Source organism: Wyeomyia smithii, chromosome 1, assembly GCF_029784165.1.
Source record: "Wyeomyia smithii strain HCP4-BCI-WySm-NY-G18 chromosome 1, ASM2978416v1, whole genome shotgun sequence".
Lineage (NCBI taxonomy): Eukaryota > Metazoa > Arthropoda > Insecta > Diptera > Culicidae > Wyeomyia > Wyeomyia smithii.
The window spans coordinates 156681795-156700225 of record NC_073694.1 but is presented as its reverse complement, the minus strand read 5'-3'; the positions used below and the strand labels follow the sequence as shown (position 1 = coordinate 156700225).

Here is an 18431-nt window from a genome sequence, read left to right as displayed (position 1 = left end):
GGAATGTTTTACGGCAGCTGGAAGACGATAGTGCCTGTTGCCTTTCCTTGAGCAACACGGTTGCTTCTTTCTGATCTGGCCGGATTTTACATCTTACGGAGCGAAGATGTACATTTTACATCTTACGTCTTACATTTTACATCTTACGCAGCGAACATCGTCCAGGTGGTGCCAAACGACATGAACCCTCTCAACACGCCAGAGCTCTCTCTATAGAAAAATACTGGACTATCGTCAAGCAGCGTTGCAAAGCGAGCGAGAAGCAAAACCTTTCTCTTCTTTTCTGCTTGAGAACGAGACAGATGCTCCGCTTCTCAAGTCTTTTGCACACACGCTTTCGGGGTACTCTTTCTTCTTCATGCATTCTCATGAGTAGCAGCAAGCATGCACCGACACTCGACTAGGCGGAGTGCTTGAAAAATTGTGCTCGAAAACGAAAATGCTTTCTTCATCCACCCGGTTTTGCTTCGTGCACCGACAGCCGAACGTGGGGAAGAATCTGTAAAGTATCGCATACTGGAACATGTAGGGTACCGGACTGCTTTGGTAAGTTATTTTTAAGGTCTAACGTAAAACCAGCCGAAGCAAACCACTACCGAAGTAGTCCGTTACCCTATTTGAAATTTTTTTGTTGTCCCTCCGCAACTATCGTAATGCATCTTGAAACAATTGTACTTGGCTGGTTGTGCTCGCGAGAAGGGGGCTCACGCGAATAAAAGAGTAGGCGCGCGCGAATGAGAGCAAGGAAGACAGCGAGAAAGAACGAGAAGTAGCTTGAATGGAGAATGCTCCAGTGTGTGTATCGGCAGCAACGAGAACCTCACTTGAGGAGTTGCATACTGTTTATGAGTGAAAATAACAACACTGCCGTAAAGCGGAATCTCAAGAAGACTCGAAAAACAGTTGTCAACTAGATGCAGTTCAAGGCTTACTGGCGTTCTGCGGCGAACAAAGTTACCAAAAAAGCTGTACAAAACTTGATGGAACACACTAATCCAGCGCTATTATAATTGTGTATGGTTTCAGCTAATTAACTAAGCGATGTTATGGCTACAGATTAAAATTTGTCAAACTTGTTGGATATGTGTGTTATTCGTTAGTGTCAAAACTCTAATAAATATATTGTGCTATTTTCCTCTTGCAGGTCTGATAATGTGTGCATGAAAATTAGCCGAAATTTAATAGTTGACTAGTTGATAGTTGATCATTCTTTCAAGCGCGTTTTAGTTCTATTCTTACTAATTTTCTTTTAGGACAACAGATCGTTAACTACCCACTGTCAAACTCAGAATACGTCTCCACATCACTTGATATAATCAATCGCCCCTTACACGTTGATCTGGTGTCCTCATCCACAACGCACATGCAAGTACCACAGTAGCTGGTGGAGATGGTCGGTAAATCCCGAACTCGGTCCAAACCCGACATTTTTCAAACCCGAACCCGACCCGAACCCGATGGGTTTGAAAACCCGAAATCCGACCATCTGTAGTGGCCAACCTACTGTAACCTGCTTTATTTTATCAGATAGATGATCGTGGTCAATGCGCCTGCGTCAAATTCCAATTCACCGCCAAGTATTGAATACAGGATCCTTTGTTTGTGTCTCCGATGATGATCTTAATATCATGTTTTATCAAGAAGCTCATAGTTAGAATTCCTACCTCACGTCATTGGGGGCATCGTTTTTCGGTGCGTATTAGGGTGGGACAAAAAATAAATGTTAGCTCCCACGCACTTTTCGTGTTCCTTATGGGTCCCATAACAACTGTGTAGCTTTTCTGATCGATCGGTGAAACGCCCAATTTGCGCCCGATTTTTAAAGTTCCAATCGATTTTATATGGGAAAATCCACTTTTTCAATACTTATTCTCTAGAGATGTCAAGTTGGCTCTTAAAAAAATATAAATACATGATAGTTGTAGGAAATTTTCCTGGAAAAAACTCTTCTGAAGATCGTAAAGCGCTACGATGTTTGTAGAAACAGCTATTCACCCCAAACTGTTTGTATGTCTGAAGGACGGCTCACCATTGATATTTTCCAGCAACACTGCTACAGCATGCTGCTATTGCAAACTTGCTTTAAGTATGAGAAATAATTTCGCGTGGAATTAATTTTCAAAGTGTGATTTTTGCTCATAGTATCTTCGTCAGCCACAGCAGCACCTTCTGGAGGAAATTGGTGTGTGAAATGAACTTCACCTATGTGCTCACTCCTTCGTGGGGGAAGTAAAATACGAAGTGCCCTGCCAGTCGTTGCCATACAGGGTGAGACAGGTGTTGTCGCCCATCATCACCGCCACGTCGCGATTCGCCGGGAAAATCGACTAAACCATCTTATTCAAGAGCTGCTGCTGCGTCATTGCCTGCAGCTGCGAGACCAGTGGACGGGACTGCCGCTTCTTGGCATGTATGTCAAGGTCGCCAGGAACTTTTTCACTGATGCCTGTTGCACCGACCAGAGAGGAGAACAGCCGACTGAAAAACAATAAAGCCGCTGGAGCTGACCAACACCCCAGCAAGCTATTAAAACACTGGCTAAGACACTGGCTACACTGGGCTATTGCCAAGATTTGGAAGGAGGAGGTGGTACCAGAGGAGTGGATGGAGGGTACAGTGTGCCCCATCTACAAAAAAGGTGACAAGTTGGATTGCTGCAACTACCGCGCAATCACGTTGCTGAACGCCGCCTACAAGGTACTCTCTCATATTCTGTGCCGTCGACTATCACCGTTTGCAAGGGAATTCGTGGGGCAATACCAAGCGGGATTTATGGGTGCCCGCGCCACCACGGACCAAATATTCGCGATACGGCAGGTCCTACAGAAGTGCCGATTTTTAATCGGCATACGACACAATCGACCGAGATCAGCTATGGCAGATTATGCATGATAACGGTTTTCCGGATAAACTGACACGGTTAGTCAAGTCGACGATGCATTGGGTGATGTGCGTAGTACGAGTTTCGGCGATACTCTTGAGTCCTTTCGAATCTCGAAGAGGGTTACGGCAAGGTGCTTGCTATTCAACCTCGCTTTAGAGGGTGTGATACGTAGGGCAGGTATCGACACGAGTGGCACGATTTTAGAAAGACTGAAGGCTGAAGCCGGAAGAATTTGACTGGCCATAAACGCATCGAAGACCAAGTACATGAGAGAAAGAGGTTCCAGAGAAGACAGTGTAAACCTTCGCCACGAATTTATATTAGCGGTAATGACATCAAGGTGGTAGACGAATTCGAGTACCTGGGCTCACTGGTGACTGCTGACAACGACACCAGCAGAGAAATTCGTCGACGCCTTATGGCAGAAAATCGTGCCTTTTTTGGACTCCGGAGGATGGAGTTAACCATCTACAAAACACTGATCAGACCGGTAGTCCTCTACGGCCTCGATACCTGGGCAATGCTCGTGGTGGACCAACACGCTCTTGGGGTTTTCGAACGGCAGGTGCTGCGTATCATCTATGGTGCAGGGCAGACGGTACGCTGCAAAATGGCGGAGGCGGATGAACCACGAGTTGCATCAGCTGCTGGGAGAACCACTCATCGTTCAAATGGAGAAAATCGGGAGACTACGGTGGGCTGGGCATGTCGTTAGGATGTCGGACGACAACCCGGTGAAAATGGTTCTTGATAACAACCCGACTGGAACGAGGCGACGGGGCGCGCAGCGAGCAAGGTGTCTCGATCAAGTGGAAAACGACCTACGGGTCCTCCGCAGACGACATGGCTGGCGAGCTTCAGCCATGGACCGAATTGAATGGAGACGACTTCTTTGAACAACAAAGGACACTTCGGCCTGGAGCTGACTGGTAAGGTGAGGTAGTGGTTCACAACATTCAACGACTACGTGATGTGAGATGTGAGCTGTTCAAGTGTGTCCTATTGCAGCCTAGTGCTCAACCATGGAAAATATGGAGTATGACGCTCATGCCGTTGTTTGTCGTGGTTATCTATGCAGAACGAAATCCAAAAGTTCAACAACTCACCGAGATTCCGATGGGAATTCAATTAATGTAGTTGTTGACCCTATCCAAATGAGAATAAAAGAGGCTAGGGCAATTTGCTTCATTTGCATTTGATCCTCGCTCCGATGATGACTAAATTTGGATCTATTCCTCTGCCCTCCGACCGTACACTACAGAGGGATCAGTTGCTTCATTTATTATGGAGTGTCTGGGTTTGGCAGAAAATGTTAAACTTAACGTGGCTAATCCGGTCTTTATGTTCAATCCATAGAAAAAGAACTGGCTTTCGACTCATGGCCTGAAAATATGAAATTTTGGCAATTCTAAAACAAAAAAATGCCAAGAGTGGTTAGCCTATCTTTAATGGGTCATCCGGAAACAACAATTTCACCAGCTTGGCCACCATTGTTGTGTAGAAATCTCCAAAATGTCAGGATGCACGATAGTGCTACGTCTGACGACCGCCTTGTACGATAACGATCAACGTAGGGTTTTCTCCGAGTCTAACAAGGTCTGTCAACCAAGTAATCTCAAGTAATAAACTCTGGAACGATTTTACTTTAACGAAGCGATGATCTCTAGAGCCGCGTCAATGCTTCAATAACAATCCTCGACGAGTTCCGGATGGAGTTCCATTTGTGTATTCAAAAAAGTACATTTAATGTTCTTTTTTGAATACACAAATGAATCTTGGCGGGTCGCGCTTTGATTGGAAGGTTAAATATTGGCGGTAGTGTGTTGCATCAGAGTCTTTCATTTTCGGTCGTAAACTGGTTGTGACCATTGACGTTTCACTATACTTTTTATCGACTGTTAGTTTACTCAGGGGAGTTTTTTTCGGCTTCGCAGTCTTTAAAATGTGAAAAGAAAACGATATTTTTCTCTTACACCGACGTTTCGAATAATATATATTCTTTATCAAGGCTCTACAAGTAAATTAAGATCAAAACGATTTTTAGAAACAAATACATAAATTATGCACATAACATCATTACCGAGAGGACCATTTTCCTGTGAAGTGGTTCTTCGGCTAGAGCATTAATTGTCAAAACAGAAAGTAATCATCCTAACAGAACATCCAAAAATACATTAAATTAGCTAAACATGATATCAAATACAATTCATGCTTCTTACATTATGCAAATAAAAAAAAAAAAAAAAAAAAAAACAAATTGAAAACTGTACACTTTAACGAAGCGGAACTCGTAGCACTCTCAATCATACTAAACCAATTTTTCCGTAACCAGCAACCTTGCATGCAAACTCTATTGCGCACAAGTTATGCTGTGTGACACTCGGTGGAAGCTGTCAGCGACCGTTGACGTTTGCTGTTGTTTATTTCTGTACTCCGCTTGACGTGTTGCATGATTGCTGTATATGTTGTGCTTAAGCCTTCAACATCACTGCGTTTGTTTACCGTATGATCGTTCGTGATAATGTGGCACATTTCCAACACGTTCAACGCTGTTTTTCGCCTATGTTCATCCAGGATACACACCTCATTCAACTTGAATGAATGGTTCTCGTCGATGCTGTGTTGGAGTAAAGCAGTTTTTTCCCTCAGGTGATGTATTTTGGCAATAGTAGATGGGCTGGTGGCATGTTCGTTTGACTTGAGCTCATCCAGTTTTTTAGTGTTTGACCGGTGGTTGCTGATTCTTGTTTTGAGATGCTGTGTAGTGAGTCCAACATAGCACGCATCGCAGTTGGCACAGGGAATTTTGTAAATGACGTTGCTGCGATCTAATGTTGCGATCCGATCTTTGGTGTTCGTGAACAAATGGTTTATGGTGTGCTCATTACGTGTAGCGAGGGTAATTTCTGGGAAATCTATACGCAGTGATTTCTTTATGCGCGCCGTTAATCTGTCGATGTAGGGCATAGGTTTGTATGTTGTTGGCAATGTTTCTGCTGGGGCATCTTGTACGTTCTTCCTCATTAGTCTGTTCTGCAATCTATTTCGCAGCGATAAAGGATAGTGGTTGACCTTAAGATGTTCGTCTATGATGTCGTTGATCGCTTTTGGGGGGAGGTTTGTGCTGAGTTTTCGTACTCTCATGATAAAGTTGGCAACCACATTAATTTTCATATGCAACGGGTGACAAGAGAAAAAATCCAGGAATCTACCCGAGGCCATGGGTTTGGAATACCATTCCGTTTTGATGGACTGGTCTGCTTTGCGGACTAGCACCATGTCGAGATATGGAATTCTACCTTCCTCTTCTCTTTCACACGTAAACTGTAGGTTGCTGTCATAGCTATTAAAAACATCTAGAACTTCTTCGACTTTGTCTGCGGGCACAGCAAGTATTAAGTCATCCACATATTTTTTCAAAAGTGGGAGCGGGAAATTCAACCGTTCTACCACTTCTTCAAGCAATAATTCCATAACTAAATCAGCTGCAGTTGGCGAGAAGGGATTCCCCATGGCGGTTCCAGAGATCTGTTTGAAGTACTGTCCACGAAATGAGAAGTAGCTACATTCCATGCAGAAATTTACAATTTCAATGAAAAAATCAAGGTTGATTTTCGTGTGTCGTTTGATTCTATCCCATTTGGTTATTATTGTGTGTATTACTAGACTCCTGGGTATGCAAGTGAATAGAGATACCACATCCAACGAAATAAGAATGTAGCTTGGTGGCAGTCGTACCGTATTAATGTACTCGCAGAAACTGAAAGAGTCTGTTACATTATACTCACACTCAATCGATGCTCGCACGATGCGTCCAATATATTTAGACAGCATGTATGATGGTCCTCCGATGTTGGGTACGACTGGCCGGAGCGGTAGGTCCTGCTTATGTGCTTTCGGTAGTCCATATATCCTTGGGCAATGCGATGACAAGGTGCGTAGCTGATAGGCTGTTGTTGAATCAATCAACTCTAAGTTTAGCAGGCGATTCACCAAATCGTTGTTTTGCTTTTGAAAACCTGATGTGGGGTTGGTTTTAGTGGGCTTGTATGTGTTCTCATCAGACAGTAGGTGTAGCATTTTTGAGTTGTAATCATTCTCGTACATTATAACGGTTTGTTTTCCCTTGTCAGACTGAACAATAATCGTGTCTGGGTTATCTTTGACGAAGCGCTTTGTTATTTTGCAGGCATGTTGTAAGAATGCGTTCAGAGGATCGTATGATGCTGAATCAAACGTGTGCAGATAGTTCTGAATCATATTGACGACATTGCATCGATTACGATCTCGCACTGATTTATCCGGATTGGAAATAAGGACATTTTCCAAATCCGCGATCAAGTGGAAAACTGGCACGTCAGTGACGGAGGTATATGGCAAAGCGAACTTCGGTCCTAAGCTCAACAAAACCTCAGTCTCTGGTGGAATTGTTGTTGATGTAGCGTTGTGAACTGCTTTTGGGTTACCATTGAGGGTTGGCGGATTGCTTCGATCCACGGAAACGGAGAGCAAGTTGTCAAATTTTCGTTTAGTGGTTTTCGTGCTGTGTTCGGTATGTGTTTGCAAAAAAATATCCTGGAACCGAAGAAAGCTCTGTGCGATATGTTCAGGCAGGATATGTACAATCTGTCCTTTCAACGATTTGAGCTCGTTCTGAAGCTTATTTATTGTATAGTAGGTCTGTCTGATTTCGATATTTAAGAGTGACTTCTTAAACCTGTTGATGCTCCTATTTAACTTGTTTATGAATGGGCTTTCGGTCTCGAGCAACGCGAAAACACACTTGAACGAGTTTTTTATATGGTTTGGGAATATACCTCTCCTCCGACATCTTACGAGAAACTTTTTTCGACTTATCATATTGCCATATTTTTTGTTACTTGTTGCATACTCTTTTAGTATCGTGAGGGTTGTGCTTCCGAATTCGTTGTCAATCGCTTGATAAAAGCTGGGGGGACGCGCCATCTTATTTCCACTATACTTTTTATCGACTGTTAGTTTACTCAGGGGAGTTTTTTTCGGCTTCGCAGTCTTTAAAATGTGAAAAGAAAACGATATTTTTCTCTTACACCGACGTTTCGAATAATATATATTCTTTATCAAGGCTCTACAAGTAAATTAAGATCAAAACGATTTTTAGAAACAATTACATAAATTATGCACATAACATCATTACCGAGAGGACCATTTTCCTGTGAAGTGGTTCTTCGGCTAGAGCATTAATTGTCAAAACAGAAAGTAATCATCCTAACAGAACATCCAAAAATACATTAAATTAGCTAAACATGATATCAAATACAATTCATGCTTCTTACATTATGCAAATAAAAAAAAAAAAAAAAAACAAATTGAAAACTGTACACTTTAACGAAGCGGAACTCGTAGCACTCTCAATCATACTAAACCAATTTTTCCGTAACCAGCAACCTTGCATGCAAACTCTATTGCGCACAAGTTATGCTGTGTGACACTCGGTGGAAGCTGTCAGCGACCGTTGACGTTTGCTGTTGTTTATTTCTGTACTCCGCTTGACGTGTTGCATGATTGCTGTATATGTTGTGCTTAAGCCTTCAACATCACTGCGTTTGTTTACCGTATGATCGTTCGTGATAATGTGGCACATTTCCAACACGTTCAACGCTGTTTTTCGCCTATGTTCATCCAGGATACACACCTCATTCAACTTGAATGAATGGTTCTCGTCGATGCTGTGTTGGAGTAAAGCAGTTTTTTCCCTCAGGTGATGTATTTTGGCAATAGTAGATGGGCTGGTGGCATGTTCGTTTGACTTGAGCTCATCCAGTTTTTTAGTGTTTGACCGGTGGTTGCTGATTCTTGTTTTGAGATGCTGTGTAGTGAGTCCAACATAGCACGCATCGCAGTTGGCACAGGGAATTTTGTAAATGACGTTGCTGCGATCTAATGTTGCGATCCGATCTTTGGTGTTCGTGAACAAATGGTTTATGGTGTGCTCATTACGTGTAGCGAGGGTAATTTCTGGGAAATCTATACTTGCATACCCAGGAGTCTAGTAATACACACAATAATAACCAAATGGGATAGAATCAAACGACACACGAAAATCAACCTTGATTTTTTCATTGAAATTGTAAATTTCTGCATGGAATGTAGCTACTTCTCATTTCGTGGACAGTACTTCAAACAGATCTCTGGAACCGCCATGGGGAATCCCTTCTCGCCAACTGCAGCTGATTTAGTTATGGAATTATTGCTTGAAGAAGTGGTAGAACGGTTGAATTTCCCGCTCCCACTTTTGAAAAAATATGTGGATGACTTAATACTTGCTGTGCCCGCAGACAAAGTCGAAGAAGTTCTAGATGTTTTTAATAGCTATGACAGCAACCTACAGTTTACGTGTGAAAGAGAAGAGGAAGGTAGAATTCCATATCTCGACATGGTGCTAGTCCGCAAAGCAGACCAGTCCATCAAAACGGAATGGTATTCCAAACCCATGGCCTCGGGTAGATTCCTGGATTTTTTCTCTTGTCACCCGTTGCATATGAAAATTAATGTGGTTGCCAACTTTATCATGAGAGTACGAAAACTCAGCACAAACCTCCCCGCAAAAGCGATCAACGACATCATAGACGAACATCTTAAGGTCAACCACTATCCTTTATCGCTGCGAAATAGATTGCAGAACAGACTAATGAGGAAGAACGTACAAGATGCCCCAGCAGAAACATTGCCAACAACATACAAACCTATGCCCTACATCGACAGATTAACGGCGCGCATAAAGAAATCACTGCGTATAGATTTCCCAGAAATTACCCTCGCTACACGTAATGAGCACACCATAAACCATTTGTTCACGAACACCAAAGATCGGATCGCAACATTAGATCGCAGCAACGTCATTTACAAAATTCCCTGTGCCAACTGCGATGCGTGCTATGTTGGACTCACTACACAGCATCTCAAAACAAGAATCAGCAACCACCGGTCAAACACTAAAAAACTGGATGAGCTCAAGTCAAACGAACATGCCACCAGCCCATCTACTATTGCCAAAATACATCATCTGAGGGAAAAAACTGCTTTACTCCAACACAGCATCGACGAGAACCATTCATTCAAGTTGAATGAGGTGTGTATCCTGGATGAACATAGGCGAAAAACAGCGTTGAACGTGTTGGAAATGTGCCACATTATCACGAACGATCATACGGTAAACAAACGCAGTGATGTTGAAGGCTTAAGCACAACATATACAGCAATCATGCAACACGTCAGCGGAGTACAGAAATAAACAACAGCAAACGTCAACGGTCGCTGACAGCTTCCACCGAGTGTCACACAGCATAACTTGTGCGCAATAGAGTTTGCATGCAAGGTTGCTGGTTACGGAAAAATTGGTTTAGTATGATTGAGAGTGCTACGAGTTCCGCTTCGTTAAAGTGTACAGTTTTCAATTTGTTTTTTTTTTTTTTTTTTATTTGCATAATGTAAGAAGCATGAATTGTATTTGATATCATGTTTAGCTAATTTAATGTATTTTTGGATGTTCTGTTAGGATGATTACTTTCTGTTTTGACAATTAATGCTCTAGCCGAAGAACCACTTCACAGGAAAATGGTCCTCTCGGTAATGATGTTATGTGCATAATTTATGTATTTGTTTCTAAAAATCGTTTTGATCTTAATTTACTTGTAGAGCCTTGATAAAGAATATATATTATTCGAAACGTCGGTGTAAGAGAAAAATATCGTTTTCTTTTCACATTTTAAAGACTGCGAAGCCGAAAAAAACTCCCCTGAGTAAACTAACAGTCGATAAAAAGTATAGTGGAAATAAGATGGCGCGTCCCCCCAGCTTTTATCAAGCGATTGACAACGAATTCGGAAGCACAACCCTCACGATACTAAAAGAGTATGCAACAAGTAACAAAAAATATGGCAATATGATAAGTCGAAAAAAGTTTCTCGTAAGATGTCGGAGGAGAGGTATATTCCCAAACCATATAAAAAACTCGTTCAAGTGTGTTTTCGCGTTGCTCGAGACCGAAAGCCCATTTTTTTCGCTCAGTGTAGATGTAAACATTGGATGTGTTTTTTATCACTCTGCTTTTAACCCGTTTTTCTACCGTTCTATACAACTAAGAATTTTCTGAGTTGTCTTGTTTTGAAAGTGATCTAGTGCATTTTCTAAGGCTATCTGCTGTTTGGCCGATTTTACTCTACAAAAGTGAATAAAGTGAAAATCAGTTCTGACTCGTTCGTAGTGTGAAGTGCTAGTGTTTATAAGCTGAACTCTTTACAACTCAATTCCATTCATATAAACCCTCGCTATCGCTTTTTTCAAAAAGATCAGCGCCATCTGTTGCATAATAGCGACATTATCTGTCGAAAGCTTCCATAAGTCTAGCCATCTAGCCGTGATCACGATGAACTCCGAATGCTACCAGTGCTCTCAACCGATCAAAACACTTGAATATATGCAGTGCAATGGGTTTTGTAACCAGGCTGTACATCTCAAATGCACCGGATTCAAGCGACCTAATATGGAACTCGTGAACAGTAATCATAACCTGTTATGGTTCTGTGATAATTGTATCGAGCATCTTAAACAATTTAAAGAAACACCTACTCCTATGGCTCATGACATTGTGGCTGCTGTCTCGGAGAATATATCTGATTCATTATCAGCACTAAAATCTGAGCTACTTGAAACTAAAGCATTGACTAAGGCACTAATAGATAAAACCACAAACGACGTTTGTGATCCTAACAGGGCACGCTCCGCTTGGCCGAGTGTCAAACGGCCCCGCGATGTTGCATTAAGAGAAACGCCAAAATCACGCACTACCACCAAGCTCGCTTGTGGTACGAAACCTGTTGAAAAATTAAGCAAAACTGTAGCTACTGTTGAAAAAGCACCTGAGAAATTTTGGCTATATCTGTCCCGGATTGCCTGTCACGTTACGGAAGAGGACATTTCCGAGCTGGTTAAAAGTTGCTTGAGCACTGAACTGACCGTAGACGTTAAAAAACTTGTACGTAAAGATGCTGATCTGAAGCAACTTGCTTTCATTTCCTTCAAAATTGGAATTGATACAAGATTGAAGGAGACTGCATTGGACCCTGCATCCTGGCCTAAGGGAATTTACTTCAGGGAGTTTGAACATCTGCAGTCGTCGCGGGATTTTTGGGGACCGACAAAAATACTTCGGATCGATGGTGCAACCCCCTCAAGGATCGTATCATCACCGAAAATTTTAGCTACACCTATAGATTGAACAGTCCCAGTCTTCAGCACTCATCTCCATTGGTAACGAAACGCACGTCCCAAAGCATAATGGGAACCCCTGAGCTTTCAGACACAGTCGAGTATCAACGTACCGTCAGACACTACCACAGCGCTTCAGCTTCTGTTCGTTCCGGTTCCGGCCATCCAAGTCGTTTCGTTCCTGTGTCTAGTCTAAGCGAGGGGGTTTCCCAACTTGCTCTCTCAGGCAAGTACAAACATATTAGAGTATCTTCGCATCCTGAATCTGATTTCGTTCCCAGCACACAATCGCTTTACAGTTCACCCACTGAAGTACACCCAGTTTCCACTACCGCACCACTTACTCCTACGCCGTCAACGGAACGCATGTTACAAAGCAATATGGGAACCCCTGAGCAACCCAATGCAGCCGTGTATCACCATTCATGTGCTGCTGCTGTGTGTTCCTGCCTTCCAAGTCGTTCCGTCCCTGCGTTGGGTTCCTGCGAAGGGGTCTCCCAACCTGCTTATGCGGGCAAGTACATGACAAGTAAAGCTTTTACAAATCCTGAGCCTAGTCTCGTTCACAGCGCAATTTCTTCGCATAGTTCATCATTCAATGCTTTGTCTACTGATGGTAACCGTCCCAGTGTGCATCAAAATCAACAGTTGGCTAATGACGTCATTAATTCATTGAAATTCTACTTCCAAAACGTAAGAGGGTTGAAGACTAAAATAGCTGACTTCTACCTTTCATGCATCGATCAAGACTATGATGTAATCATGCTAGTTGAGACTTGGCTCGACAGCAGAATTAACTCTGTTCAACTGTTCGGTAACCAGTACGAAGTGTACAGAATCGATAGGAACCGTTTGAATAGTCTTCGCGGTGTAGGCGGTGGTGTCATTGGTGATTGGTGACTACAATCAACCCAAAATCGCATGGAAGCGTTCACGCCACGGTTACATGTTTGTTGATGTTTCGAACACTACCTCCAGACGTCGTGGTCGGAACGAAGCATCGGTTCAAGAAATACTTCTTGACGGTACCGCTAGGTGCAATTTACTGCAAGTGAATCCAGTCAGTAATTTTAACGGACGACACTTGGACCTGCTGTTTCTTAATGACGGAGCGAACTACACAATTCCGGTTAGCGCTGACGATCCTTTAGCACGTTTGGACTCATATCATCCTGCTCTGATGTTTGATGTCATAGTACACTCTCACCTACCGCTAGTTGAAGATATAGACACGACGGCATTGAACTTCAAGAGAACTGATTACTCAGCACTTAGTGATTACCTTCAAACTGTCGGCTGGGAGCCAGTCACTAGTTGTAACGATGTAGATGAAGCTTTACTCCGATTCAACTTGATTGTTCAAGCCGCTTTAGTGAGATTCACTCCACTTTTCAAACCTCCACGCAAACCTATTTGGTCTAATGCTCAACTTCGTTCCTTGAAAAGAATTCGTGCAGCAGCTCTTAGAAAGTTTACCCGAAATCGAAATCCTACTACGAAAGCTATGTTCAACAGAGCTAGTGGCAACTACAGACGATATAATCGCCTACGATATGCTGAATATGTGCGAGGGCTTCAAGAGCGGCTACGTCAGTATCCAGCCAAGTTCTGGTCGTTTGTGCGATCAAAGCACAAAGAGAATGGGTTACCTGCGACAATAAATAAGGGAAATGTGGTGGCTTCTACCAACGCCGAAAAATGTGAACTTTTCGCCGAGCATTTTGCTACCGTATTTAGTCCTCGTAACCATGCAGAGATTGATCCTCAATGCCTCGAAAACGTGCCTTTAGATGTAGTCGATTTGGATACTTTCCATATTTCCGAAGACATGCTGTTAAAAGCCTTACGCAAACTGAAATCTTCATTCACGCCTGGGCCGGATGGTGTTCCAACTGTTTTCATGAAGAAGTGCTCGCAGGATATTAAAACCCCTCTTATGAAAATTCTAAATCTTTCGATGCAGCAAGCTCGGTTTCCTTCAGAATGGAAAAAATCGATTATGTTTCCGGTGTTCAAGAAAGGTAAAAAACAGTTTGTTGAAAACTATCGAGGCATAACGTCCCTTTGTGCTGGTTCTAAAGTTCTTGAGCTAGTAGTTAGCGACTATATAATGTTCAACTGTCACAGTCACATTTCTACGCAGCAACATGGATTCATGCCTGGTCGATCAGTTGACACGAATCTCATGGAGTTTACCTCTCTGTGCTTTGATGTAATTTCCCGAGGTAACCAAGTCGATGCAATTTATACCGATTTGAAGGCCGCCTTTGATCGTATCGACCATGACATAGCTCTAAAAAAGTTTAAAAAACTTGGGTTTTCCACTCGCCTTTGCAGCTGGCTGGAATCTTACCTGAAACAGAGGAAATTACAGGTCAAAATTGGCACAACTCTCTCCCAGGAATTCACTAACTACTCCGGCGTGCCTCAAGGCAGCAATCTCGGGCCAATTATGTTTATTTTGTTCTTTAACGATGCCACGAACCTATTCACAGGAAGTTACAAGCTTGTGTATGCTGATGACTTTAAAATGTATGCCGAAGTAAAAAGTTTGGCTGATTGCGTCACTCTACAGTCTCGTCTGGAGCAATTTGCTACGTGGTGTATTGTAAATCGAATGACCCTTAGCGTCGAAAAGTGTGTGACCATCTCATTTCATCACAAAGTTAGCCGCGAAGCCTACTATTATAACTACACGATCGCTGGACACTCGTTGGAGCGTGTTGAAACCGTAAAAGATCTTGGTGTGTATCTAGATTCAGATCTATCATTTCGACAGCATCAGCAATTTGTGATTGACAAAGCTAACCGACAGCTTGGCTTTTTATTCAAAATCGCCCAGGAGTTCGATGACCCGCTATGCCTTCGATCACTCTATTTTGCGTTTGTACGGTCTCACTTGGAGTCTTCCGCCGTCATTTGGTCACCGTATCACGCAACTTGGATACGAAGAATTGAAAGCATTCAACGGAAGTTCGTATGGTACGCCCTCAGGAATCTAAGGTGGCTCAACCCGTTCGACCTGCCTCCATATGCAGCCCGTTGTAAATTGCTGGGCATTACCACGTTGGAGAAAAGACGAAAAGTCTCGAAAGCTGTTTTTGCTGCCAAACTGCTTTCAACTGAGACTGATTGCAGCTCACTGTTGGAACAGCTTAACGTCAGTGCGCATTCCAGGCGTCTGAGATCCAGAGCCGGCTTCCTCCGTCGCCCATTAGTCAGAACGGATTATCTCCTAAACTCACCGCTACACTCGATGAGTGCAATTTTTAATGAATATTTTCATCTATTCGAATTTGGAGAGAGAGCTAAATTGTTCCGGCGGAAACTGCTTCAAGAGACGATTTGAAAATGGATGTTCATCGAAAGTACCGTTCCTATTATTCTTAATATGTTTATTTTTATTTTACAATCTTGACTATGTTACATGACTTTCTGCTTAGAACTAAGGATATGTCACTTTTTATTGTTACTTATATTTGTTCTGTGTTAGACCTAAGTTTATACATTTATTTTAAAAGATATGGGGTTTTTATGCCTAATTGTTGGCTTTTCCCCATCACCCACATTTCATGTAAACCATTGTGTTGGATGAAATTATTAAACAAACAAACAAAAATTCATAAACAAGTTAAATAGGAGCATCAACAGGTTTAAGAAGTCACTCTTAAATATCGAAATCAGACAGACCTACTATACAATAAATAAGCTTCAGAACGAGCTCAAATCGTTGAAAGGACAGATTGTACATATCCTGCCTGAACATATCGCACAGAGCTTTCTTCGGTTCCAGGATATTTTTTTGCAAACACATACCGAACACAGCACGAAAACCACTAAACGAAAATTTGACAACTTGCTCTCCGTTTCCGTGGATCGAAGCAATCCGCCAACCCTCAATGGTAACCCAAAAGCAGTTCACAACGCTACATCAACAACAATTCCACCAGAGACTGAGGTTTTGTTGAGCTTAGGACCGAAGTTCGCTTTGCCATATACCTCCGTCACTGACGTGCCAGTTTTCCACTTGATCGCGGATTTGGAAAATGTCCTTATTTCCAATCCGGATAAATCAGTGCGAGATCGTAATCGATGCAATGTCGTCAATATGATTCAGAACTATCTGCACACGTTTGATTCAGCATCATACGATCCTCTGAACGCATTCTTACAACATGCCTGCAAAATAACAAAGCGCTTCGTCAAAGATAACCCAGACACGATTATTGTTCAGTCTGACAAGGGAAAACAAACCGTTATAATGTACGAGAATGATTACAACTCAAAAATGCTACACCTACTGTCTGATGAGAACACATACAAGCCCACTAAAACCAACCCCACATCAGGTTTTCAAAAGCAAAACAACGATTTGGTGAATCGCCTGCTAAACTTAGAGTTGATTGATTCAACAACAGCCTATCAGCTACGCACCTTGTCATCGCATTGCCCAAGGATATATGGACTACCGAAAGCACATAAGCAGGACCTACCGCTCCGGCCAGTCGTACCCAACATCGGAGGACCATCATACATGCTGTCTAAATATATTGGACGCATCGTGCGAGCATCGATTGAGTGTGAGTATAATGTAACAGACTCTTTCAGTTTCTGCGAGTACATTAATACGGTACGACTGCCACCAAGCTACATTCTTATTTCGTTGGATGTAGTATCTCTATTCACTTGCATACCCAGGAGTCTAGTAATACACACAATAATAACCAAATGGGATAGAATCAAACGACACACGAAAATCAACCTTGATTTTTTCATTGAAATTGTAAATTTCTGCATGGAATGTAGCTACTTCTCATTTCGTGGACAGTACTTCAAACAGATCTCTGGAACCGCCATGGGGAATCCCTTCTCGCCAACTGCAGCTGATTTAGTTATGGAATTATTGCTTGAAGAAGTGGTAGAACGGTTGAATTTCCCGCTCCCACTTTTGAAAAAATATGTGGATGACTTAATACTTGCTGTGCCCGCAGACAAAGTCGAAGAAGTTCTAGATGTTTTTAATAGCTATGACAGCAACCTACAGTTTACGTGTGAAAGAGAAGAGGAAGGTAGAATTCCATATCTCGACATGGTGCTAGTCCGCAAAGCAGACCAGTCCATCAAAACGGAATGGTATTCCAAACCCATGGCCTCGGGTAGATTCCTGGATTTTTTCTCTTGTCACCCGTTGCATATGAAAATTAATGTGGTTGCCAACTTTATCATGAGAGTACGAAAACTCAGCACAAACCTCCCCCCAAAAGCGATCAACGACATCATAGACGAACATCTTAAGGTCAACCACTATCCTTTATCGCTGCGAAATAGATTGCAGAACAGACTAATGAGGAAGAACGTACAAGATGCCCCAGCAGAAACATTGCCAACAACATACAAACCTATGCCCTACATCGACAGATTAACGGCGCGCATAAAGAAATCACTGCGTATAGATTTCCCAGAAATTACCCTCGCTACACATAATGAGCACACCATAAACCATTTGTTCACGAACACCAAAGATCGGATCGCAACATTAGATCGCAGCAACGTCATTTACAAAATTCCCTGTGCCAACTGCGATGCGTGCTATGTTGGACTCACTACACAGCATCTCAAAACAAGAATCAGCAACCACCGGTCAAACACTAAAAAACTGGATGAGCTCAAGTCAAACGAACATGCCACCAGCCCATCTACTATTGCCAAAATACATCACCTGAGGGAAAAAACTGCTTTACTCCAACACAGCATCGACGAGAACCATTCATTCAAGTTGAATGAGGTGTGTATCCTGGATGAACATAGGCGAAAAACAGCGTTGAACGTGTTGGAAATGTGCCACATTATCACGAACGATCATACGGTAAACAAACGCAGTGATGTTGAAGGCTTAAGCACAACATATACAGCAATCATGCAACACGTCAAGCGGAGTACAGAAATAAACAACAGCAAACGTCAACGGTCGCTGACAGCTTCCACCGAGTGTCACACAGCATAACTTGTGCGCAATAGAGTTTGCATGCAAGGTTGCTGGTTACGGAAAAATTGGTTTAGTATGATTGAGAGTGCTACGAGTTCCGCTTCGTTAAAGTGTACAGTTTTCAATTTGTTTTTTTTTTTTTTTTTTTTATTTGCATAATGTAAGAAGCATGAATTGTATTTGATATCATGTTTAGCTAATTTAATGTATTTTTGGATGTTCTGTTAGGATGATTACTTTCTGTTTTGACAATTAATGCTCTAGCCGAAGAACCACTTCACAGGAAAATGGTCCTCTCGGTAATGATGTTAT

General features: G+C 42.4%; 1 protein-coding gene across 2 annotated transcripts in view; it reads right to left on the bottom strand.

Moving 5' to 3' along the window:
• The window catches only part of LOC129728542 (hemicentin-1), a 612544-nt gene that overhangs the window by 13224 nt on the left and 580889 nt on the right, over positions 1–18431 (bottom strand). The window lies entirely within an intron of this gene.